Here is a 25,458-nt window from a genome sequence, read left to right on the forward strand (position 1 = left end):
GATGAACGTGTCTACTGGAGTCATCTAAGCCAAGACTTAGTTACATAACACTGATTGAACCAAGTTTAAAATTTAAAACTTATTTTTTCCCTCTAGTATTAGAAGTCAAAGTAAAGAAATTACATATTTCACTACTCTCTAGATTATGATATGGGTAAATTGGTGACCTAATTACAAAATCTTTAAAAGCTACAATTTTTAGTTAGCTAGAAAATAGTGTTTTTGTGGGGAGAGGAGTTGAAATGGAGGAAAATGATTTCAGGAAGGTTAAGTGGCAGCCAGATTGTGAAGAAACTTTTATGCCAGGATTTAAAAACAGACTTTGACTTGTAGATGTTTAGAAGTCACAGAAGAGTTTAAAATAGGAGATTAATATAAAATTAATATTCAAGAAAATTGCTTTGGAATCTATGGGGAAGGAAGAATGGAAGAGAAATAGAAAGATAAAAATGAAACTTTTAAGAGGCTAATGTAAACATGTTACGCCATGCCAGGAATATAATTCTTGATACTTATTAAAAGAATTTAACCTGTAGTTCTGGTTTGCCTAACATTATCAACATAATAATAGCAGACACAGATGACAAAAAATAAAGATTTAAGTCTATTTAAAATGATTTTAATATAGTCAAAGTATTTTCTAATAACTCATCTCTTATATTAGTCAAAAGCACGCAACTGTTAAATTCGTGTGAAATTGCATATAGTGTCTTCATCCCAGCAGGTGCACAATAACTGCTTACTGACTGATGAGCTGAATTGAATTCACCAATGTATTACTAAATGCCTACTGCATATGTGCATTTACAAACAATTTTTAAAATGTCTTGCATATAGGTATGGCCACCATAACACCTAGTTTTTCTGAGAGTAAATAATATTTTCAAATTTTGTGTTTTATTATTTACATAAACAGTTATACTTGTCAAATCATGTCTGAATTTTTGTTTCAGAAGTGTTAGTGCATATTCTTATGTTGCAATATAACCTAACAAATATGAACAATTATTAACACTACCTACATTTTTCTTTCCTTCCTGATACAGAATTTTTTAAGAGAATGAGATGGCCTCAAATTCTCAAGGTTGTGGCTGTCTATAGAAATGAATTGCCTAAAACAATCTTTTGAGTCTTCTAAACTGTAAGGTACATTTGAAAGTATTATCCACCCTTAGTATGAGGCAAACACTTCCTTGCCTCTTGTTTATATCTACCTTGGCACTAAAAATGATTCTTATCCTGTTTGGCTCTATCTTTCTGACTGGGCTACAGTGTTCACCCCTTTGCCTGGCACATCCCATTGACTTTGCAGTTAGTAGGACAAGGAACTCTTGTGCTTTCAGTATACAGGACTGAAGAAATTTTGTACTCATTTTTTATCCTCTATGTGCCAAGGTTAAATATTTAACTACCTGTACATCATCAAAAAATATATCAAACCATTGCTTCAGATAGATCTGGGTTTGTTTTTGCTATCAGTTTTCTTTTCTAAAGGAAAAGACCCACAAGGATTCACTTACAAGCCAGGGTAACAATGTTGGTGAGTGCTGGTTCCCACAGCTGAGTGAGACTCAATTGAAAGAAGCCAGGAAGAATGACTTACAAGGCAGAGGTCAGGAGAACTAATCACAACTGTAAATATATCTGTATCTATTATTATTTTAAGGATATTTCAACACTCCCTAGAATGCATAACCTGGTGTGGCTGATTTTAAGAAGAATATACCTAAAGTATCATAAGATGCAGAGACTTGTAGCAGACACATCTTAATAGCAGAGACTATAGATTGAGTCTTGAACCTACCCCTATCTGCTCCTGGCAACATTTAGAGATGTCGAGAGGAGGTCCACAAAATGAAACATATTAATATTTCATTTTCCTTTGACAAAATATACTCTTTAAAATTTTATACACATTCATTTTATTATTCCCCCAGCAAACCTGCCATGTTAAACTGTTAGGTTTAACTGTTAGGACCTAGTAGGTGCACATAAGTGAATAAATAAATACCATAGGCCATCTCTGTGCTGGATTATTCAAGGGAGCAAAGGTCTGGAAAATCAAATGCTCAGGAGAATGTTCAGGAAACAGGGAGCAGTACAACACAGCTGATGTGTAAGGTATACAGAGAGCCAAGGAATGAGATTTGTTTGGAAAAATGGATTATGTAAAATTTCATTGGCTATAGGCCTTATTGGCTGTAATTACAACAAAAAGCTAAGGTGCTCTAGGAGTGAAAATAATTTCCGGAATTAGTGGCATGATAAGTGATTGTCAAATCCAGTGTAAGTTAAAGGATCACTATCCATAGAGATTAAAGCAGTTTAGATGGATCATTAGTTATACAACTGCCAGAGAAGTTGACTTAACTGCTCAGCTTTGAAACTGTGTATGCATGAGAGTGGTTAGTTCTACAGCCAGGCACGTGGGCATTGTCTGATGTAGTGGGATAATTGGACTGCTCCAGCACATCCCTTCTTGAGAAGGTACAGAACACATTTTACATGGTTTCACATGTTTATAAAGCTGCATGTTGGCACAAAGACAGCAGACCTGCTCCACTTAGGAGAACTACTCAGTCCAATAGTCAGGACTCAGCTGGGCCCTTGGAGCATGGAGCACGAACTCGGTAATGAGGGGCAGCCCGCCCAGTCTCAGAAGGCCCAGTACCTCCTACTCCAGGAATAAGCAGGTACAGAGTGGGAGGAAGGGGCAAGTGTAAGAGTTAAAGAAAGAGGAAAGAAACACGAAAAGTGGTTCGACAGTCAAAGACAGGTTTATTTTGGAGAATAAACCTGAGAGGGGCTTCTGGACATATTTTTTTTTTTTTTTTTTTTTTTTTTGTTCAGGAGCATTCTCTCTTACAGGCTAAGAGTATTTAGGGGATCTGGGTGGGAAAATTTATCACAGGCTTGGAATGTTTCTCTGTGGAAGTGAAGTTTATTGCATGGTTGGAATGTCTGTGGTCAAGGAGGGGTTTATCTTATGGTTGGAATGTTTCTGGTTGGAGATGTCATTTGTGCTTTATAGTCAAGCTGACCTTAGACATTAGGCTGATGCCCTCTGGATTTAGGCAGTTTTTAGGCAGTTTTTAATCAAGGTGAACTTTAAAATGGCAGTGCTTGTCCAAGATGGCAATGCTCCTGCTCTATCAGCAAGAGTGATGAAGCTTGGGACCTTGGGCGAGGATAATTTTAAGTGCTAAATAATAAAAACTAGTTTTTTTCTTGGTATGATGAACTGTGTAGTACAGTTGAAAGTTCAATCCAGAATCATCTTCCTGGCCTTTTTGTGCCACCATTTTCTTATCTGCCAAATGAGGGCAATAATTCCTGCCCTATTATATACTGTTACTGTGAGGATCAGATGCATGATGTATGTGAAAGAAGTGGATAGTATTTATTTTATTTTTTGCTACCTTTTTTTGTATTTTGCCTTTTTAAAAACAGCTTTGAGTATACAAGCATGCAATAAATGCAATAATGCATGATAAGCATGCAATAAACTGTACATGTTAGAGGTGTACAATTTGAAATTCTTGACAAATATATACAGTTATATATATACAGTTTATATATACTATTTATATATATATATAACCACAATGTAGATATATACACATTATAGTTAACAAAGCATCACCACAATTAAGATAATGAGCATATTCATCATGTCTCTAAATTTCTTATGCCTAGCTCTCCTGCCTAACCCTTTTGTCCCAAGGAATCCATGGATTACTTTCTGTCACATTGGATTATCTTACATTTTCTAGAATTTGTGTAAATAGAATTATACACTATGTATTCTTTTTTGGGAGTGGGGGAAGTCTGACTTCTTTTGCTCAGCCATAAATAGATGCCATTTATTAAACATCTTCAGTGCAACAAGAACTGGACTAGGCACTCTCTGTTCAATACCTCATTTAACCCTCTCAGGCAAGTATTGTCATGCCATTTTACAGACATGGAAACAAGTTTGGTGAGTTAAAATAACTTGTTCATTTATTTATTCATTTAACACATTTGTTTTGAACCCTTACTATGTGCCAAACATGGTAATAGATGGATAGTAAAAATAAATAAACATAGAAGTAAAATTAATAAAAATAAGACAAAAATAGATCATATCATGGTAGGTACTATGCAGAGAGTTAAACGGAGGTGCTGGGATTATGTGACTGGGTGGTATATCTGAAGAGATACCTTTAAGTAGATGACTGAGTGGTACAGACCACCAGCATCAAGCCAGGAAGGAAGGATGATAGCAAAGTCCCTGAGACTGGAAGACTTTGGTATGTTGGAGGAATGCAATTTAGGGTAGTGTAGCTGGAATGATGTGGACACAGGAAAAGTGGTGGAAGATGAAGTAAGGCAGGGACCAGATCTTATAAACCAGAGATAAGTTTTAGGATTTTTATACTGAGTGAAGCCTTTGAAAGATTTTTAAGAAGGAAGTGACATTGTCTGATTAAGTTTTTGGTTGCTATGTGAAGAATATATTTTAGGGAAGAGGAGAGAAAGCAAGGGGACCAATCAGGAGGTTGCTCAGTACATCAGGAGAGAGCTAACGGTGGTTGGGGCCAGGATGGCAATGACAGAGATAGAGCAAATTGGAAGGATCCAGGACTCATGTAGGAGGTGAGGGTCAACAGAATCACTTGTGGGACAAGGGGGAAAAAAGGATAATTCACAGATAATTTTTTATTGTATTAATAAATTTATATCCTGTAAAAATTTCAACACACACAAAAGTGGAAGAAATAAAATGAATCCCAAATATCTTTCATCATATTGAATAATTATCAACATGTTTCTGTATTTGCTTCACCTATCACATCTGTCTGTGCTGAAGTATTTTAAAGAGATATCCTTGATGCCATGAAATTTCACACCAAAATACACAGGGCTGAAAAACTACCTATTGGGTACTATGCTCATTACCTGCATGATGGGATCATTTGTACCCCAAATCTCAATGTCACGCAAAATACCCATGTAACAAACCTGCACATGTACCCCCTGAATTTAAAATAAAAGTGGAAACTAGGAAACAAAATGTGAGAACATTTTCTTTCATACTTGCAACCTGATTATTATTCCTAACAAAATCAGTAGTAATTTCTTGTATCAATTAGTACCTAATCCTCAAATTTCCCCAGTTATCACAGAAAAAATGCCTTTCTAATGTTTGCTTGAATCAGGATCCCATAATCAATACTTTGCATTTGACTGTTAAGTTGCTTCAGATTCTTTTAATCTAGAACAGATTCCTCCTCTCTTTCTTTTTCCCATGCTATGTGCTGGTTGAAGAAACGAAATTGATTTTACTGTAGAATGCCCTAAACTTTGAAGACAGATGATTACTTCCTAACTTGTAAACAAGTTTGGTGAGGTTAAAATAACTTGTTATTCATTTGTTCATTTAATACATTTGTGTTGAAAACCTAGTATGTTCCAAACGTGATAATAGACTGTGAGAAAGGAGTGTTGGCTCGTCAGTACAAGGCCTTGTGCTGTTGGAGCTTATATTCCACAGAGAACATGGATAATAAAAATAAATTCTCAAGTAAGTAAAAATAAATAAGAATAGTAATTAATACATAAAAATGAGGCAAGGTTATGTCGAGGAGACATTAACTTGTTCTTTATTCTCCATATTTCCTATAAATTTAAAGTTAGATCTAAAGACTTGATTAGACTCAAGTTAATCTTTTCTGACAAAAATCCTTTATAGATGTTGTGTGAACTTCAAATTACATCATATCGAGGGTCATCATGTCTGGTTGTCCCACTCTTAGAGATGGTGATGTGGACAGCCTGATCTTCCAGTGTCAAGATGTATTTCCCCTTTTATAACTAGCCATTAATCCATATGATCATATGTCAATAATGTTCTGTCATCAACAAGTTCTATTTGTTTTTTACTAAAAAACAGTTCATAGAGTTCATATTGAAATATTTAAGCATTTAGCTTTTTTTTCTTCTTTTTTTTTTAACGTTAGTTTCCAATAGGAAGTTGCTGCCAGAGCAATCTCAATGGTGACTAATGAGTTTATTTTTGGATTTCCTTTTTGTGGAATATTATAATGAACTCATGGATTTTCATATGATATTATATTCAAATAATTGCAGTCAATAGTCTTCTTGGTCCCAAGTTGGTTAACAGGGTTCTGAGTGGAGTATGAAGAAAAAATAGCCTCTGATAGAGCTGCAGAGGAAAAAGTGCTATTGGGAGGGTGTTTTATGTTTGTCAAGATGAAGCAGCTCATAAAGAGACAGGTCTACTTGATGCCAAAGCTCATGCTTCCATTACTCCCAGCCCTTCCTAAAATGAAGTGTAAAAGTAAAAGTACTTTCAAAAATAAGAATATTGCTTTTTAGTGATATCCTGCTTTGAGTGTATTAATCAGCTTTTCTTTTCTTTACTTTTTTTCTTAGAAAGAAACATTTAATGGGGGTTTATGAACAGAAGCTATGTCTGTGTCTTGGCCAGTAGTGAGACAAGATCGTGGATCCTAGCACCATTACCCACCAGACCCCAGATTATATACTTTAGGGGAGGGGCGCTTGTGCTTCAGAGGAAGGGGATAGGAATTTGCGTTTAAGGGCAAGAGTTTTGGTATATAGGTGCTCTTACACAAAGGACAATAAACTAGAAATCTCAGAGGCACTCCCATAATTTGGGTTAATCGGAAGCCAATATGGCGGATTAGCACCCAAGGTGAAATTTTTTTGGCCTTCACACTTCACCCTTCTAATCCAGCTGTTACAATCTCATGCACCTTCCTCTTCCATGATGGTCCCTGAGCTTTTAGGAACGGTGTTTAATATGTTGTAGCTTTAGCAGCAACACACTGGCAATGAAAAACAACAGGCCCAGTGGGATTCCAAACGGGGTAGATTCACAGGCTTTTGAATCATCTCTAGTCTTCAGAATACAATGACTTCCATTTTCTCAGAAAAAGTAAAACAATGAGATACATAACATTAATAATTTAAATAGTAGAAATATAATGCACACAAATATTACAGTCAAAAGAGAATTTGTATGCCACAACAATAATAAAAATAATTATTCCATAAGAAGTCAACTAAAGGCGTCATGAGGAAAAATAAAACCTGGTTATTTTTTAGAGACTTCTTGTAGCCAGGAAATAATTCAGGATTAGCCCAAATTGTAGGCAAATAACAAAAATTCAAAACAATGCTCAGGGCTAGAAACTAAAGTTTTCTTTCCCCAGTTTCCTCATTTCTACCAAGAATAAATCATAGTAGGACCAATTTATTTGCAAAATAAATTTTGGTCTCATTATATTTGGCCTGGTTATTTGCATAAAGCGTATAAAAAGTGGTGATCAGTGTTATAGGCTCTTTTTAAATTGGTTTTACTGGAACTTTTATAAGGAATTTCTAATTCAACTTTTTAAAAGCTTTGAGGCCAGAAGCCAAGCCAAGCATTCACCATTAGACTGTGCTTGTAATATCTATACAAATTTTGCTCTTCTTGAGGTCCCAAAATATCTTGAGGTTTCTGGGCCCACTAGAAAGTGGCATTCTTGGCTGGGCAAAGAGGCTGTAACCCCAGCACTTTGGGAGGCCTAGGCGGGTGGACCACTTGAGGCCGAGAGTTCGAAACCAGCCTGGCCAACATGGCAAAACCCATTTCTACTAAAAAATACAAAAATTAGTTGGGCATGGTGGCAGGTGCCTGTAATCCCAGCTACTGAGGCATGAGAATCGCTTCAACCTGGGAAGCGGAGGTTGCAATGAGCGGAGATCACACCACTATACTCCAGCCTGGGTGACAGAGTGAGACTCTGTCTCAAAAAAAAAAAAAAAAAAAAAGAAAGTGACATTATTTATCACAGTATCACAGGTCAGAAACCTTGTAAGGAAACCATTTAGACAAGGTCCTGGGCCAGTCTTTTCAAGGGGCTTTTTTATTGGCTCTATACAGTCAATCTCAACCCCTCAATCTGGTCATATCTGAAAATATGCCATTCCAGTCAAAGCCTTGGTAAAATAACCAATATCTGTGATGTCAAATAATCCCCAAATCTCAGTGAATTGAAACAAACATCTATTCCTTTCTTATATTACAGTCTTTAGCTATGAATTGGCTATGACTGCTGGCTCCTTTTCAGTTCTGCTCCATGTGTCTTCTTCTGAACCCCAGGTTGCTGGAGTGGTCACAATATGGTACAGTCTGGTGGCAGAGGGGAGAGAGCAAGAGAGAGGTGGAATATGATGATGTCACTTAGATCTTGTATACATGGTTTACATCACATCTGCCCATGTTCCATTGGCTATAGTGTGTCGTAGGACCAAGCCCAATTTCAGTGGGGTAGAGATGTATATTCCAATAGGAGGCCCTGCAAATCACATGGCAAAGGCAGGGAATCAATGTTTTCTTACAGGGAAGGGAAGAACAAATACTTGAGAAAAATTATGCAAGCTATCACGATTGCCATTATCTGGTAACCTTCATAATAGAAATGGAGACATGAGTATAGCATTATGCAAACATAATATCTAAACAGTCAACGTAGATGCAGGGGATATAAGAATAAAAAATGATCACTATCAAGTCCCACAGAGCTTAAAGGAGAAAAAAAATCACTAATGTAAAAATGCATAATATTCCAGAAAGGATTATGAAATGTTTATTTTATTATTATTTTTAAGAGTCTGTGTGTGTGACAGTTTAACTTTTGTACTCACAGAGGCATTCTTTAGTTCTTCATTCAAAATTTAATTGCTCTTAATTTACTCACAATTCTAAGAGGTAGATTAGAAGCAGAATGTTGTAGGTTGTGGTGGGCATGGAGCACACTAGAGGCAAACAGTAACAAAATGAAGGAGGAAGAGTCAACAGCAAAAGAAGTCTTAAGAATAACTAAATCAAGGATAAATAAAATCTCAGGAAACAGAGCTATCTGGGAGGATTTAGGAACAAATGACTTTGTACAACCTAATACTTCTTAGCATGCAACAAACTATCTTTTCTTCTACAGTTAGTGCCCTATCTTCTTGTCTGCCACAAATTACATTCCTTCCCACAAGAGAAACATGCATAGATAAAAATCACATGCATTTAGTTGCTGTTTTCAGAAAATCACTATTATAATGCATATGAATATATATCAGTATGGACAGGCCAAGTTATCCTGTAGGAACAAATAACTCCCAAAATTTTGGTGGATGAAAATAATAAAGGTTTATTTCTTTTTCATGCTTCATTTCCAACGTGGTTAAGCGGGAACTGGGGGCTCTGCTCATTATAGTTGCCCACGGCCTCCAGTCAATGAAATTTCCGGCCAATGAAATGCTCTACTGTGACTGAAGCAGCAAAGGGAAGATGGTAAGTTATCCACAGGCACTTAAAGCCCCTGCCTGGAAGTGCTACATGTCACTTCTCACATTTCATAGTCAAAGCAAATCACAAAGCCACTTCAAGGGGCAGGGAAAAACACAGGACCTTTCAAGGACAGGGAAATGCAATTTCCCTTCTGCCCAAGGGGAAAAATTAGAGATATTTAGGGCATGGCATTAATGACCAGACATATAGGACCACAATGTGAAAAACAGTTCATACACATACCACAGTGTGGTCCTATGTGTCTGGGCCTCCTGAAAATATAGAACAATTTTGTTGGATAGCCTGCCTGACTCTGAGCAAGGAGATATTCTTATGTCCCCTATATCTATTTTGACTGTTTATGATATTATATTTGCATAAAGCCCTGAGGAAATGAGACACTGTGTTGGTGAGGTTTGATGGGGCATGATAGATAAAAAGGAGTAGTGTGGGGTGTGCGATGGGGAAATCCTGTGAACATCCTCAGCTCTGGGGAGGTTGCAAGTTCCCAAAGTGCTGAGGATTGTAGTGCATTATTTTCCTGATCTCTTCCTGTTCTTCCTGCTTTATTTAGAGAGTTAGGTATTCGGTAAGTTTCTTGTATTTCCTTCTCCCCTCCATTTTCATTCTCTTCTAATACTGCCCAGAATAAGTGGTTCTTCACTCTGCTTCACACTGCTGCCTTGTTTTTCCACAAGCAGAACCCTGAGAAAGGCTCTGCTTATATTTCTTCTTCTTTTAATGTTGAGCCCTGTGACATGAGCATTTGGGCTCACATGCTATGGTATGGATTCTTAAAGGAATATGCTCATACACTCTACCTGACCCAATTTCACTTTAACTTTTTGAAGGGTGGCTTTGAAATCAGAATTGGATGCAGAGGGAGTCCCAGAGGCCAACACTGTGAACATAAGAAGGGAAAGACCAGTTCTGCAAGCACAGATGAAATTTTGAGAAGCAGAGCTACAGGTAATTAGCACATGGTCCCTAGAAAAATAGGCACAATGAGTCGACTAGAAATACACACTGTCTCTTGAGAGCAAAACTTCACAATCAGCACTGGTTCTTCCACAAAGGGTGTTTCTGGGTCATTGTTCTTTCCAACCACAATTAGTCACACTTGTTTTTTACTTGGTGGCTTGACAGAAGATTGGCCACACACTACTGAGGTATGTGAACTTGCTGAGCTGGAAAGTGCTGCTGCTCATATGCATGACCCACTACACTCTTGAGGATCTACACTTTCTGAGTAATGAAGCTGTGGGATTCTCAGGCATGAAATATTGTGGAGGTAATGAGCTGAGTCTTGATACATCTCTTAAATAGTCAGAGTTGCAGACCTCATGGCCTCTGATCTTCCATAGAGATCTGGATAGAGCTGAGTATTGTTTGCAAGGCATTAGATGCTATAACTATCTTTCCAGATGGGTCCCAAGGAGATGAAGGCCCAGAAGATCTGAAAAATATGTGTATGAATTTGTAGGCAAGACCACACAGAATCAGGAGCCCTCCCTACACTGTCAGACTAGGTCCTCCAAAGTTGACTTTTACGTTCTGCAGTCTAGCCCTGGCTTGTCCTTTCTTATGCCCAACTTGTCCTTCTTAATGACTCTCCATTGTGGTTTGAACTTTCCTGCCCATACATTTGCCTATCAATTTCAACACACTATTCTGATTCTAATTATTCTTTAGAATTGAGCTTTGACCTCATGTTGTCTATGAATCCTGTCTAATCACTTCTGCTGGAAAATGTCTTGCCTCATATTTCCTATTTTACACAGAGACCATTCCGGCCTCCCCTCGCATTTATTTCCTGCATATAGAAGCATCCTGCATTTAACATTGTGAATGTATCTCATGCTCCCATGAGTAATATCCTTAAAGACCAAGACATATGTGTGGGAAGTGAGAGAGGAAGTGTAGAGATGTAAAGATATTTTACATTCTTTTGTGTATTTAAGTTGTCAGCCTAGGTTACCACACCTACTGAAACATAAATAAAATCTCACATCTTCTGGGAAATTCAGGGCCTCCCTCCAAGATTTCTACAAATTCTGGAAGGTTTACAGTCTCCTTTTCATAGCTACCCTCATTACCATTTCCTGTTGGTCCTGAATCTCACACATGTCTCATCTCCTCAAGACTTTACCTTATCTCAGCTTTGAACCTACCTGACTTGGAAACTACTACTGTTCTTCGATTTCCCTGATAATATGGCTCATGTAAGGCATTCATAGTAGCAGACTATGCTGAAATCTTGTAGGGCTTAGACTCCTTTATACCACGCAGTAAAAATAGCATACTAGATATTTCTTTTCTTCACTGTTATTTCAGTACCCGTCAACGGAGAAATTTCTCACTAGCTAACTCCACAAGACATGCACCTATGCAATGGGATATGCCCTACAGAACCGGATCCCTTCCCTGTCTGCATGTTTTCAATCCCACATAAATCTCCCCTTCTGCAATTCTTAAAATCCTTAATTTTTAAACAAATGTTTAGCTATCTTTTATCACATTTCCAATGACATTTTAGGTGTCTTGTCTTTCACACCCCAAACAAAGTAGCAGGTCAAGAAGGCAAGCTAAAAAGAAGACCATTGACATTGGAGAGCAGGCATGCTGAGTACTACCTCAGGGGCAGCTGGGACTCAGTAACTGTTCTTTTAAATAACAAACCTTTGCTGGGCGCGGTGGCTCATGCCTGTAATCCCAGCACTTTGGGAGGCTGAGGTGGGTGGATCAGGAGTTTGAGACCAGCCTAGCCAATATGGTGAAACCCCATCTCTACTAAAAATACAAAAATTAGCCTGGGGTGGTGATGGGTGCCTGTAGTCCCAGCTACTCGGGAGGCTGAGGTGGAAGAATCTCTTGAACCCTGGAGGCGGAGGTTGCAGTGAGCCGAGATTGCACCACTGCACTCCAGCCAGGGCAACAAGAGTGAAACTCCATCTCAAAAAAAAGAAAAAAAAAACCACCACCAACAAAAACCCTAAAACAACAACACATAGTGCTTTTCACAAAGTAGATATTGGATGTCTATATGTTGAATAAAACAATTGCAACAACAAAATCCAAGGTACTTCCCTGCTCAGGTAAGAGGCTGTGGCTCTGACAAAGCTTTGGGGGTGTCTCTCACCTGCCCCATAATTCCCACTTCCTTTCCTAGCTCCCAGATTTCTGTCTATTGTTGTTAGCTGGTTGCCACTTAATCCCCAGTAAAAGTTTATCTACAAAGGTGTAAAGCATGTGTAGCACTCCTTTCCGCTTCTCCATCACCTACCAGAAACAAAATAGCCTTCAAGATTCAAAGTAAAGCAGCTAAGCATTTAAGTATGAAGATAATATTTAGCCTGAAGGTCCTGCCAGTTGTCCCTTAAATGCCACTTGCTAAGTGGCTTAATGTACTGTAAGACAGCATCACTTTGGGTACTTGTTAAAAGTGCAGAATCTTACTAGATCACAATCTATGAGGATTCTTACTGCATTCTTAATAAGCTCCTTGAGGGATTCTTATGCTTAAAAGCGTGAAAGCTATAGTGTAAATGCATTCTCATACGTGTGTTTCAGAGAAAAAAGGATTCTTCCCTTCTTAGGACTAGTACATCTTCCGTCTTGATCCTTGGGCCTTCTCATGAAGGAAAATATGAGTTCATTATGCTGTATTGACAGCCAAACACATTTCTGTTTTGTTTTCATGTTGGCCACAATAAACTGTTTTTTTAAATAATAAATCAATTAGACTTATTCATCATAAACAGATTTCTGAACACAACCACTTATATTGTAAACTTATGTGACACACCCCTTTTTCCGATAAGTAGCTAGAGAGTAAACAAGAAGCATACAGATAAATTTGGTGGCATTTTAAATTACATAAGAAAATGAAATAGGAAGTAACCTCAGCTGGAATGTGACTTGCAACTAGAACTACTGAACATGGCATACCTGGTGCGAGCTTGGGACACGTGAGTAGGACTTTCAATGGTCAGCCACCTCTGCTGCCTTTCAGACTTATGCTTTCTTTAGAGGCAAGTCCCTGGACCCTTGAAGTATGGGAATTTAATGCTGACACCAGCAGAAAAATGCCACCCTTCTAGTCCCCTGCAGCTATTGCTTGACTTTCTTGGATTGCAGCAGAACTCACCTCCTCTGCAAATCCTGACCCTGCTGAGTGTGTGAGCTCTGGCAGTGTGTCCAGGCTAAATTGGCACACACTCCCTCCTGTCTGTTTGGGTGAGTCACTGAGTGTTCAGAGCACATTTTCCCTTCATTGGCTGCCAGCTATAGCTATTGGCTCACTCATTCTCTTTGGAACAGCTCAGCACTCCTGTGCTAATGCAATTGCTTGAACTGATGTACAATTGTGTAGAGTCCTGCAGGAAAGCATAAAACTACTGAAGGCTGAGACCTGTCTCATCTACCGGGAAGTCAGACAAAGATGCTTACCTTGGTTTACTTGTTGCTAACATACTCATCCTATTTGTGGCCCTCTTATGGCTTCCCAGTGTATAGAAACCTCACAAATTGCAAAGACTCAAAAGTGCCAGTGGCCAGGAAATCAAAGACAAATGTTTCCCCTTTCGTCTGTGTCTTAAGATGAGAAACAAAGGGTTTGTATATCTGGAAATATGGGCAATTTTTCTCCTTTTTCTGCTATTCTCAGCACTTGTGTATTTTGGAGTGCATTAGCTGAAGCTTGTATATAGACATAGATTTCACGTAAGTTAACTGTCTTCCTATATAAGCTACTACCTTCATTAAAAGCAGGGAACTATTCTCTTTTGTGTCTATCACAGAACCCAGTTATAGGTTGAGTTCAATGAAGCCTTAGAAAGGCTTGTTGAAAAACTGAATGGGGCAAACTCTCGTAGAAAAGCCAGGAGTGTTGAAGGAAGGACTATTTTGCCAGTCATCTTAATTTTTTCCGCACAATTTCTGCAGATCAAAGGAAGGCTTCACTTATTCTTGGAGAGAAGAAATGCATAATAAATCAGTCTGCAGTAACCTAATTTCACCTCCTGGGTCAAACAAATAGCCAGAATCAAGTTTTAAAGAAAAAGTGTTTGTGGGAATCTGGGCACATGACAGAGGCTGGGCATTTTATGTGAATTTGTCCACGTGTATGAATGTCTTAATTTTTCCAGTTATTGTTTAGTGGATGGAAGAAGCAGCAGGAGCTCTGTGAAGGCAGACAGTGTGTATGGTGGTTTAGATCTTGGACTCTGAAGTCAGAGATTCGAAATGGATTCCTGTCTAGGCCACATACAAACTGAGTGAATACGTGTGACACCACTTAACCTCTTTAAGCCTCAGGTGCTTCATGTATCAAGCATGTGTAATAGAAATCCCTCATGGAGTTGTGGTTAGAGTTAAATGAGATAATTAATGTCAAGTGCTTAGCCAGGTAACTATAGTAATCAATAAATGATAGTTATTATTACTAATAGTGTTTGATTACATGTGGACATTGAGGGATGGGGTGACTGAGACTTATATTCATATATTAATTTGTTTCTAATGTTGACCTGAATTTCTATGTAGTTCACTGTGAGAAAAAAAGAAAAAAAATCACCTAACTGTCATGAACAAAACTAAGCTAAATATCAATGTCACTAATCATCAGGAGAATGCAAATTATAATTATAATGAGATATTACTCACACTTGTCAGGATGACTATTATTTTAAAAAACCCACAAAATATAATAAGTGTTGTTGAGGATGTGGAGAAATTGGAACCGTTGTGCAATGTTGATGGGAATGCAAAGTGGTGCAGCCACTATAGAAAACAGTATGGAGGATTCTCAAAAAATAAAAAATAGAACTACCATAGGATCCAGTGATCTCACTTCTGGGTATTTATCCAAAAGAATTGAAATTAGGATTTCAAAGAGATATTAGCACTCCTGTGTTCACTGCAGCACCATTCACAGTAGCCAAGATGTGGAAACTATCCAAAAGTCCATTGACAAATGAGTAGATAAAGAAAATGTGGTATATACACATAATATAATACCATTCAGCCTTTAACAAGAAGGAAATTCTTTAAGATGCAATAATATGCATGAACCTTGAGAACATTTAGCAAAATAAATAAACCAGCCACCGAAATACAAAGACTGCATGATTCCACTCATATGAAGTATCTAAAATAGTCAAATCCATAGAATCAAAGAAAGCAATGGTGGTTACCAAGGACTGGTGGTGGAGGTAAATAGGGAATTACTAATTATCAGGCATAAAGCTTCAGGCAAGCAAGATGAATCTAGAAATCTGCTGTACAACGTTGTACTTATCATCAACAATGTACTGTATGCTTAAAATTGTGTTGAGGGTAGATATTATATTAAATGTTTTTACCACATTAATAATTTTTTAAAACCTTAAATTAAAATTAAATAGAAGTATTTGGTACACTCTCATTGGCCTATTGTTAATGCTTCACCTTGTGGAAAGTTGGCAACCTGAGAATTTTATGGAAATAGAATTGTTCCATCACTTTTATTTCCAAATATGTAACTGAGGTTCTTACTGACTCTTCCAAAGGTTGAATGTCAAGCTTATGTAACTGCATGGAATTACTCGATGATCTGAGTTATTCCAATTCATTATGACATCTTGGATCCATAAGCCATTTCCAAAGCCATCCCAAATAGATAAAGATCATCTACTGTCAATAGAACTGGAATTTCAGTAAAAAAGGTTGGCAGAAGATACTTTCTTCATGTACTTCCATAGTTTTTGAGGATTGTTCCATATTGAGCTATGAGAGTATTGATTTTACCCCAATGGCTTCCATATTAGAAAAGATGTAAGAAATATCCTTACTAAATATACATTTTTAAGTCTTCAAGATATATCTAAATGATGAAGCAATATTTAACAGCAAGAACCTTTGAACTTTCTGGAAAAAACAAATTTTATTTTTCCAATTGAGATATCACAAGTAATACTGAGCATGTCTTGCACAACTCCAAATCAAAGATAATGTATTTAAGACAATAATAAAATTGTCCATGATATCCTTTAGGAGTAAACGTGGAGAAAACTTTTCTTAATTATAAATGGATATTGCTGAACAAAACAAATACTAATGCAGAGGCACTTGCTTTACATTTCTCAGTGAACTCTATTTGACCTTCACTTTAAGGACACACAGCAGGAAAGCTGTCTGGAATACCCCACCCTAAACAGTGAATAAATTTATTACATCTCTGAGTAAAGAATGCCCAAGCATTGGCTCACAACTTGATAAAGGAAGCAAAACAAAAATAGCCCAAGCCCTTTTTGTTCAGGAAAAGTTCAGTTTTTAGGTTTATCCTCAAAACATTGAAGTTGAAGAGACTTGGAGCTCCCTGACTTAGTGGTATATTTCAGTTATGAATAATAAGAGACATGAAGCATTTGTTACTATTGTAAAAACCTGATGAGTTCTATCCCACAGTGACTCAAAACTCTGCTGAGTTAATACTTTTGGAACAAGACTGATCTTGGCTTGAAATTACACTGAGTTAAGTGGACACTTTTTAGACCTTATCTTTCTTGACTGCTCTGCAAACTTTGACATTGTTGACTGAACTCTTCTCTGTGAAAGTCTTCCTTCTCTGTGAAACTCTTCAGCAGAGCTGAACTCTTCCTTGGCATCTGAGATTCCTCACTCTCAAAGAGATTCTCCACTCTACCTTATGATGGCTCTTGACCAATCTCTTAATAGTTGGTCTTGCTGAGATTTTGTTGTGATCTTGTTAGAATTAAACACTAAACGCATAGTCCCTTGGTGACGTAATCTATTTATGAGATCAACTGCTACATATGGGATAAAGAATTTAAAAATCAATTATATTCTGAGATCAAAATCTCTATTTCCAACACCTCACTAGATTTTTTTACTTGGATGTTCTTCTGGTATCCCACATTTAATGTGTCCAAACTGAACCTATTATGTTCTGCCCTGCTTCTCCTATTCTTCCTGTTTCCATAAATGCTACCACCTAGTTGCCTCATTCAAAAACCATTCTTGAGTCCACCTTCATTTTTTCCCACAAATAATCAATATCCAAGACTGTGTCTATATCCTAATCCTCTCTCATCTTATCCATATCTGGTCATATTCATTGTCAGTGTCTCAGTTCAGGCTCCCATTGTCTGTTTCTTGATCACTGCCTTAGACTCCTAACTGGTTTTCCCTGACTCTTTTCTCTATGCTTCAGAGTTTTACAAAGTGTTACAAAATAGACATCTGATCATTTCTTTCACCTGATGAAAACTCTCCCCAAATTTGCTATCATCCTAATCATAAAGTCAAACTTGTAAGCAAGTAAAGAAGTCCTGGATGCTCTGATTTCTTTTTATTTTTTAATCTCTCTAGCTTTAGTGTTTTCCATCTTTCCTCTTGTACTCTACCCTATGGCCATATTAAAATACTTGAAGTTGTTCAATGAGCCATTTTCTGTTTTTCCTCTGGGTCTTTGCCTATGCCCTTCCTTCTTCCTGGAATAATCTCTTTGTTGGTCTCATTGTTTGTCTGGCTTCTAATACACAAACAGTTGTCCTTATGATGTAAATGTGGAGAAAACCAACAGATGACAGCAAAATTTACCTGAAAATGAAGCAAAGAAATGAGGAGTTTAAAAGACAGAGAAGAACTGCCTTTAATCAAATGCTTGGAGATTTTGAACTTCTTATATTTTGATTACCAATGTACTTTTTTTTTTTCAAATTTATAAAGGTACTGGATTTTCCTAGCCCTTTCTGTTTATTTCATGTTCCTATCCATAAAAAATAAAAAGTGGTTTGACTATTTTCAAGGCATAAAAGAAAAACAACTATTGCCTTTAAGCATATACTATAGCATTAAACACATATTGTCTCTTTTCAATTCTAGGCCTAAGTTAGGAGTTCCTTCTTGTTACTTCTATGAGATCTGATGCATTTATATTTCATGATACTTATGAAAAAATAGTTTCAATGCCTATTTACTTATCTTTCTCCTTCAAGAGTTATTTGAGGGCATGAGCTATATCTTTTCAACATCATATCCCTAATGTCTTTCTCAATAGTTGGTACATGGTAGGCACTCAACAGATATGTTTTAGAATTAACTAATTAATTGTGGAATTATAACCCAAGAAGAAGAAGATGCTTCAAATATCGTGCATTATTTCAGAGTCACTAAGCATCAGATGAGGATTTCTAGGCAACTTTTCTTAGCTGATGTACCTTCAGCTCACATCCAGACATGGGAATGATAGAGAGATAATAGACAATTAATTTTAGGTTACAGTAGCCACAAACTGGGCCCTGAAAGCACATAGCCAGTGTTTCAGGAGTCTTCTCCGTGCCCTTCTAAGTGAGTATGAGAGAGAACTTTTATGGTTCTTGAAGGCATTATGGCCCCCATAATCTCTGAAGCCAGGGAAATACTTAACTCCACATTCATGGCTTTTGGGAATTCAAGTAGAATCCAGAATGTTGAACCTGATGCTCCATGAATTTGTGGGAATCAAATCAAGGTTGTCAGTGGTTACAGAGTGCCAAGAGGACTTGATATTTCCATAGATTTTCTTCTTCCAAATGAAGCTTGAAATTATTTGTCTATAGTTCTGCCGGAGGCCTCTCCAGATTGTGATGCACTGGGAGCAAGCCACCATGAACATATCCTCAGGTCTCCAGTCTTCTGCCATCGCATGAAAAATGGAGCTTGTCAAACACGGAGCAGAGCTGAACTTTCTGAATTCCACGGGACAGTTCAGAGTGCTTGGAATGACACCCACCCGCAATTAAAACAAAAAAGAAGGATGAGTAAGTGAGGAACTAAAAATTGCATGTTTCCCTAAATTAGATTTATTTGTAAGCTTTAAGTAAGTGCAAACATATTTCGAATTATCTGTTATGAATTGTGGTTTTGTTATTAAACAGACATTTTGTTTAATTCTTATGTGCAAAGTGAAAAGAGACTTGTTTTGCTGGATTTTTCTTTTTGGTAAGTATTGAATTTTGAAGGGGTACTAGTTTTTCTAGCCAAATTGAAAAATTTCTCAGAATTTAAAGGATACTCCATGTGAGTTCAAGCTGTGTTAGGGTTTGGCTACATATTTTTCTTTGGCAATGAAAAGTATGTTTGATTCTTATGACTTGGTAGACTTCAAACAGGCTCACACACAAACTGTTGTCCTTATAAGGTAGATGTGGAGGAAACCAACAGATGAGAGTGAAATTTATCTCAAAGCAAAGAAGTGAGGAGTTTAAAAGATAGAGAAATGCCTTTGATTAGATACTCTGAGGTTTTGAGCTTCTAATATTTTGATTTTCAATATACTGTTTTTTCCCAAAATTTGACAGGTTCTGGGATTTCTTAGCCCTTGTTGTTTGTTTAAAGTTCCTATCCATAACTAATAGAAAGAAAGTGGTTTGGCTATGTTCAAGGCTTAAAAGAAAAACAGCTACCACCCATAAGCATCTATTATATGCCATAACATTGAACACATATTGTCTCATTTAATTTTCATGGCCTCGTCACACTATAGTATTATCTTCCTCACTTTACATATGGGAATAATGAAACTCAGACAGGTAAAGTGATGTACACAAAGGCATGCAGTTAGTAAGTTTTGGGCCTTGTCCATCTGCTGTTCCCTATGTCTGAAATATTGTGTCCAGCATTCCCTTGGGCTCATTCCTCCTACCTTCCCTACTTTCTTTGAATAACTCCTATATCCTTCAAAGCACAGTCTCTGGTTTTCCACCACCACTCCAGTCTTAGTTAGGTGCCCTCCCACTTTCTACCAGACCAAGTCTGCCTGCATCAAACACAGATTACAAGTACATTGAGTCTCTCTCATCTTTAAATCTTTATTATTATTATTATTCTTTTGAAGTGGAGTCTCACTCTGTCACCCAGGCTGGAGTGCAGTGGCGCGATCTTGGCTCACTGCAACCTCTGCCTCCTGGGTTCAAGTGATTCTCCTGCCTCAGCCTCCTGAGTACTGGGACCACAGGCACGTGTCACCACGCCCGGCTAATTTCTTTGTATTTTTAGTAGAGATGGGGTTTCACCATATTGGTCAGGCTGGTGTTGAACTCCTTAGCTCATGATCCACCCACCTCGGCCTCCCAAAGTGCTGGGATTGCAGGTGTGAGCCACTGCACCCAGCCTCATCTTTAAATCTTTAGTGATTCACTTAGCTCTATTAATTATTATTTGTGAAATAAAATTTTAAATTAGTAACTTCCTTAGAATTTCTATGAATAATTGCTCCATTGCCTTATCTGAAAAGAAAACCTTAATATCTAATAAAAATTCCTCTCCTCAGTCTTGCCCAATGGAGGCCATTCACTGAACAGTTGAAAGGAGACTGCTTGCCCTTTATTCCTCACACTTCTTTCATACTATTCTTCCAACATAACCATTAAATTTCACCTCAGAAGAAAGGCCACAATATTCATTATACTACTCTTCCACATTTGCAGTACATCTTAGTTTCTGTATTCTAGGATAGTGAAGATAGAGCCTCAGGTAAGAATTAAGTGCTAGTGCTTTATTGGGAGTTAAATCCCAGGAGAGTGAGAACAAGAGAAAAGGTAAGTCGTGCAGCCAAGAAAGGTGAAGCATTACCCCTCCGTTGGCTTCTTCACAAAGCAGGGCAAAGAGCACCTACTGTTATTTGGTAGGTGCCTACACTCAGTCATACAGGACTTCTTTATGCAGGCTGATTGGAGAAAGTAAGACAGAGGAAATTGAGCTGCCCAGGTTTTTTCCCTGCCTCTCTTTGGCCAAGATAGCACCAGAGAGTGTTAACTACCTTGCATTCCAGTTTGGGTCATTCAGCTCCTTTAGCAGCCTCCTGGGAAGCCAGATGCACTCCCTGTGGTGGCATTTCCCCAAATCTAGAAGAGATGAGAGGAGTCAGAGACTGTGGGCTTAAAGTGGTTAGTTTTAAAAGGCTGACTGCATAGCCCTGCATTGGTAGTGGAAGTGAAGTAAGCTGCTGAAAATTGAAGCAGGTAAACCTGAGAAACTCAGAAGGGGCATATGAATCCATACAGACATACTTCCACCTCGTACATCTGATTTATTTCTCTTTTTACACCATTTTCTGTCACAAATCTCACAGCTTTCCAAACTATAGTACAACTGGTCAAAATGTCTGAATGTTGTATACCAGGAAAATATGCTGGCAACTCAACCACAGCACAAGTCTAAAATCAAATTTTCTAATACTGTTCTGTCAAAACATTTTCCTTCTCTGATTTTTGTCATTTCTCTTCATGGAGACATGAATGCTTGTATTAACTTAGGTTGAAACATCAGAACTTCAGAGTTATCTCTGATTCCATCCCTCCTTCCACCCATAGGCAAAGCCCATCATGTAAACATATTAGCAATCTCTCAGTAGTGATGAGGATACTCTCTGGCACAAATTGCACATTTAGCAAGAGTTTGAATAAAATAAATAAATCTGTTTGCTTTTCAGTTTGCTGCTACATTTGTGTGGGAAGTGCTGCTTGCCGATAGGGAAGTAGGAGAGGAAATAAGGAAAACAATAAACCAAGTACAGTTTTGCAAATACCCAGACACATTGGATGGACACAGAAGCTTTCACTGGGAGATTATGAAGGGTAGATGCTTTGTGTCTCCATTGCCTCCTGTGATGTGACCTCACATTACAAGCCACTGTGGTTTGAACTGCTGGCAAAATGGAAAGAACCAGGAAGAACATCAAAGGAGAGTTTTAAAAGGATATGAAATGTATTAATTTGTCGTAATTATCTACTTTTGATAGAAGAATCTCAGAGGTACTTAAGTTGATGTCTTGGACCTTCAGTCCAGTGCTGACATCTTGTAAAATGTCTTAAGTTCCTACCAGGTAATTTCTGCTTTCTGTCACAAAGCAGGAGAGAAGTTCCAGGAGGAAGTCATGTATTTTTCTCATCTTTAGGTATATTATATGTATACCCCATATTTCCCTATATTATACTTACACATATATTTATGTTACACTTTCTATTTCTCTTATTTACGTACATTATTAACAAAAAATTTTTGGAAGATTGTAGAAATAAGACATGTAGGCATTTGAAATTTTATGAGAAAGAGCATGTCAGATTTGGGAGTTAGGGATTTTTAGACATTGCCATAAGAGGTAAGTAAATGCTGACACCTTGCCTATAGTTAATAAAAATATATTATACATTTGAAGTTTTCTAAGAGAATAGATTTAAAATTTTCTCACTATACACACATACAATATATATATAACTATGTTAGGTGATTAACGTTAATTAGTTTGATTATGGTAATCATTTCACAACATAGACATATATCAAAACATCACATTGTATGCTTTGAATACATACGATTTTTATTTGTCAACCATTCCCCAATAAAGCCGGAAAAAACAAGACTTCATTCCAACTGTCAAAATCTACTTCTCAGGGACCTACTCCAAGGGAGTCGCCATTCCTTCATTTTATTATTAAATTGCTTCTTCATAGAAAACCTATCTTTGGTGAAAAAATTAGACTCCAGAAATGATATTTTGCCAGAAACATCTCTAAAAGCCTTTTTATCTCCCTGATGAACTCAATGTAGCTATGGAAATTCGAATTCCCTATCTGGGGTCAGTTTCAGAAATGTGTTTATTTATGTGCTTCAAATTGACTTATCAACTAATGAACCAAGAAACAATTTTTCTTTTGGCTGTGTTTTAAAAGGGTCTTGCTCAAATTTTAAAGGTTAGGGCATTTTAGAGTCAGATTTGTTTCATAATTTTTCTATGTAACATATTCACTTCCCATTAAAATGTAATATTCCCTACCAATAAGGTGTTAGGCTTCTGATCCCTCAGGGGAACTGTGGTTGACATGAGCATTACCTCATCCAAATGTATGTTCCCAGTGAACCTGTCATCGAGTGGACTTGATGCCTTAATTTTTTCCTTTTGTAGCAAGATGCCTAACTGGTTACTTATGCAAGCATTGTTAGTGAAATTAGGGGGAGTAAGGGTAATAAAAAATGTATGGAAATTATGAGTGTTAGAACTGAGCACAATCATTGCAGCATCTGATGCAGACATTTCAGGGTAAGCCAAGTAGTCTCTTCAGAATAAAAATGAGGGTAATTAGACTCAATTCATTTATTCAACACTTGGGTCAAGTCCATGAACTCTACAAAGATAACTGTGCCATGGATTTTGCTCTCTAGAGTGGTAAGACACGTATATGGTTTGTCTACTCATTCAACAAACACTTTCTGAGCGTGTTTTGTCTCCTGAGGTCAGCTCTGGAGATACAATGGTACATGGCACAAATCTTTGCAAGTGCTAAATATAATACCTGATATTAATAGGCTGTGAGTGAAGAGCACAAAATGTGTAGTGGGTGTTCCTGGGATACAGTAGCTCTGTGCATGTAGAAGGGATTAGTAAGGGCCTCGTGAAGGAGACAGCATTTGTTCTGGGACTTGAAGGAAAGACAGGATTGGAAATGTAGAGATGCTAAGGAAGGTTGTCCTCAATAGAGAAAATGCCATAGCTGAAGGCCCCTCATATGCTATTCTTATCTAACTATGTGATTCTAAGCTCAGGTGATCCAAAGAGGCTCCTCAGAGTTGTGGCAAACTGAAGCCAGTGGTGTAGGTTGAAAGGAATATGAGAGAAGATCAACACCCAGGAGAATCTAAGGTGCCATTGTGGGTGAATCATTTTGGGCCATGTTTCAGAACAAAATTTCCACAGACTCACTACCAAATACTCATGGACTTATATTTTTGGTTCAGAGGTTTGATGAAAAACTCTGGAAGCCTATTGCAGAGAACTGAATAAGGTAAAAATCTACCTTTTACTGGACACATCGTTTAGGAAGCAAATTAGTCTCCGTTATCAGAAAGTTCCAAGGGGGTATCTAAAATGTGATACTTTGCTCAGCAGCTGACAGTATTTTTGCTACATTTTCAACTTGCCTTCAATTCTGTTTATTTCGCTTGTCTAATTTACTATCTAGGTAATTTAAACAATGAGAATACAGTGACCTGCAATTTTCCTAATTTAAAGGTATCTCTTCTGCAATATTAAATTTGCATCTACATTGCCTGCCTAACAAGACTGTCACCTCCTTGAGGTCAATGTGATGTTATCTAATTTTTTAGATAACATCTATGTCTCTAATAGATCTATCTGTGCAATAGAACCATACAGTCCTTCGTAGATAGGGGAAGCACAAATGTTGGTTAATATTTAACAGAGTATCAGACCTACATCCTTCTCTCTAAGAGCTCAAACTTCAGAGAGTAGATTCAGAGAGTAAATGTTTTCCCAGGCTCAGGCAAGAGGGGTGGTTTGTATGTTATTTCTTTCTTATTTTCCAGTTAGACTTTTGGAAATCTGCCAGATGCAATTGAAAAACCCTGCTCAGCTTTGTCCAATGTCTCATTTGAGGATCAGCATGAGTTTGTTTACTTGAGATTAATAGGAGTCAAGGATATACAAATTCAGCAATGTATGGATAACTTTCCCCTTTTTAATGCTGGCCTCGCACAAAACTACCACCATATTGTTGAATTTTGGAAGTTTATTATGCTTTATTTTTTCCTATTAAAAAAAAGTCATCACATTGTAATAGTTTTATAACCTGTTTTATCGTATTTTAAAATACATCTTGAATATTCTTTCATATAATTAATCTTCTACAGCATAATTTTAATATCTCTGAAGATTCCATTATGTGCTTGTATTATACATTTTTACTCTGAATACATTATTGTTGTAAACAATGCTTACAATTATGAAAATAAATATATATGGCTCATTTACACATTATTCTAAATCTCATTGTACTCTCCGGTTAGTCATCATTAATGTCTTGAAGTTCACTGGTTTGGCATTTTATGTATATTTATATCTGTATGCATTAACAAAGTTTATTTATTATTATTACTATTATTATTATTATTATTATTATTATTATTTTGGAGACAGAGTCTTGCTCTGTCACCCAGACTGGAGTGCAGTGGCATGATCTTGGCTCACTGCCACCTCCGCCTCCTGGGTTCAAGTGATATTCCTGCCTTAGCCTCCTGAGTAGCTGGGATTACAGGCATGT

At 37.4% G+C, this 25,458-nt stretch overlaps 1 long non-coding RNA gene across 3 annotated transcripts in view; it reads left to right on the forward strand.

Annotated features, from left to right (window-relative positions):
* LOC134730607 (uncharacterized) overlaps positions 1-25,458 on the forward strand; it is a 42,686-nt gene that overhangs the window by 12,605 nt on the left and 4,623 nt on the right. Inside the window, exons 2-5 of one of the 3 annotated variants that reach the window (XR_010112464.1) lie at positions 9,257-9,361; positions 10,210-10,327; positions 18,961-19,161; positions 21,834-25,170. This is a non-coding gene — a long non-coding RNA (uncharacterized LOC134730607). Of the gene's footprint in view, positions 1-9,256; positions 9,362-10,209; positions 10,328-18,960; positions 19,296-21,833; positions 25,171-25,458 lie in introns of those variants that run through there. The other 2 variants (XR_010112463.1, XR_010112462.1) reach the window with 2 other exon arrangements.

The sequence above is a fragment of the Pan paniscus genome, chromosome 5 (genome assembly GCF_029289425.2).
Source record: "Pan paniscus chromosome 5, NHGRI_mPanPan1-v2.0_pri, whole genome shotgun sequence".
NCBI lineage: Eukaryota > Metazoa > Chordata > Mammalia > Primates > Hominidae > Pan > Pan paniscus.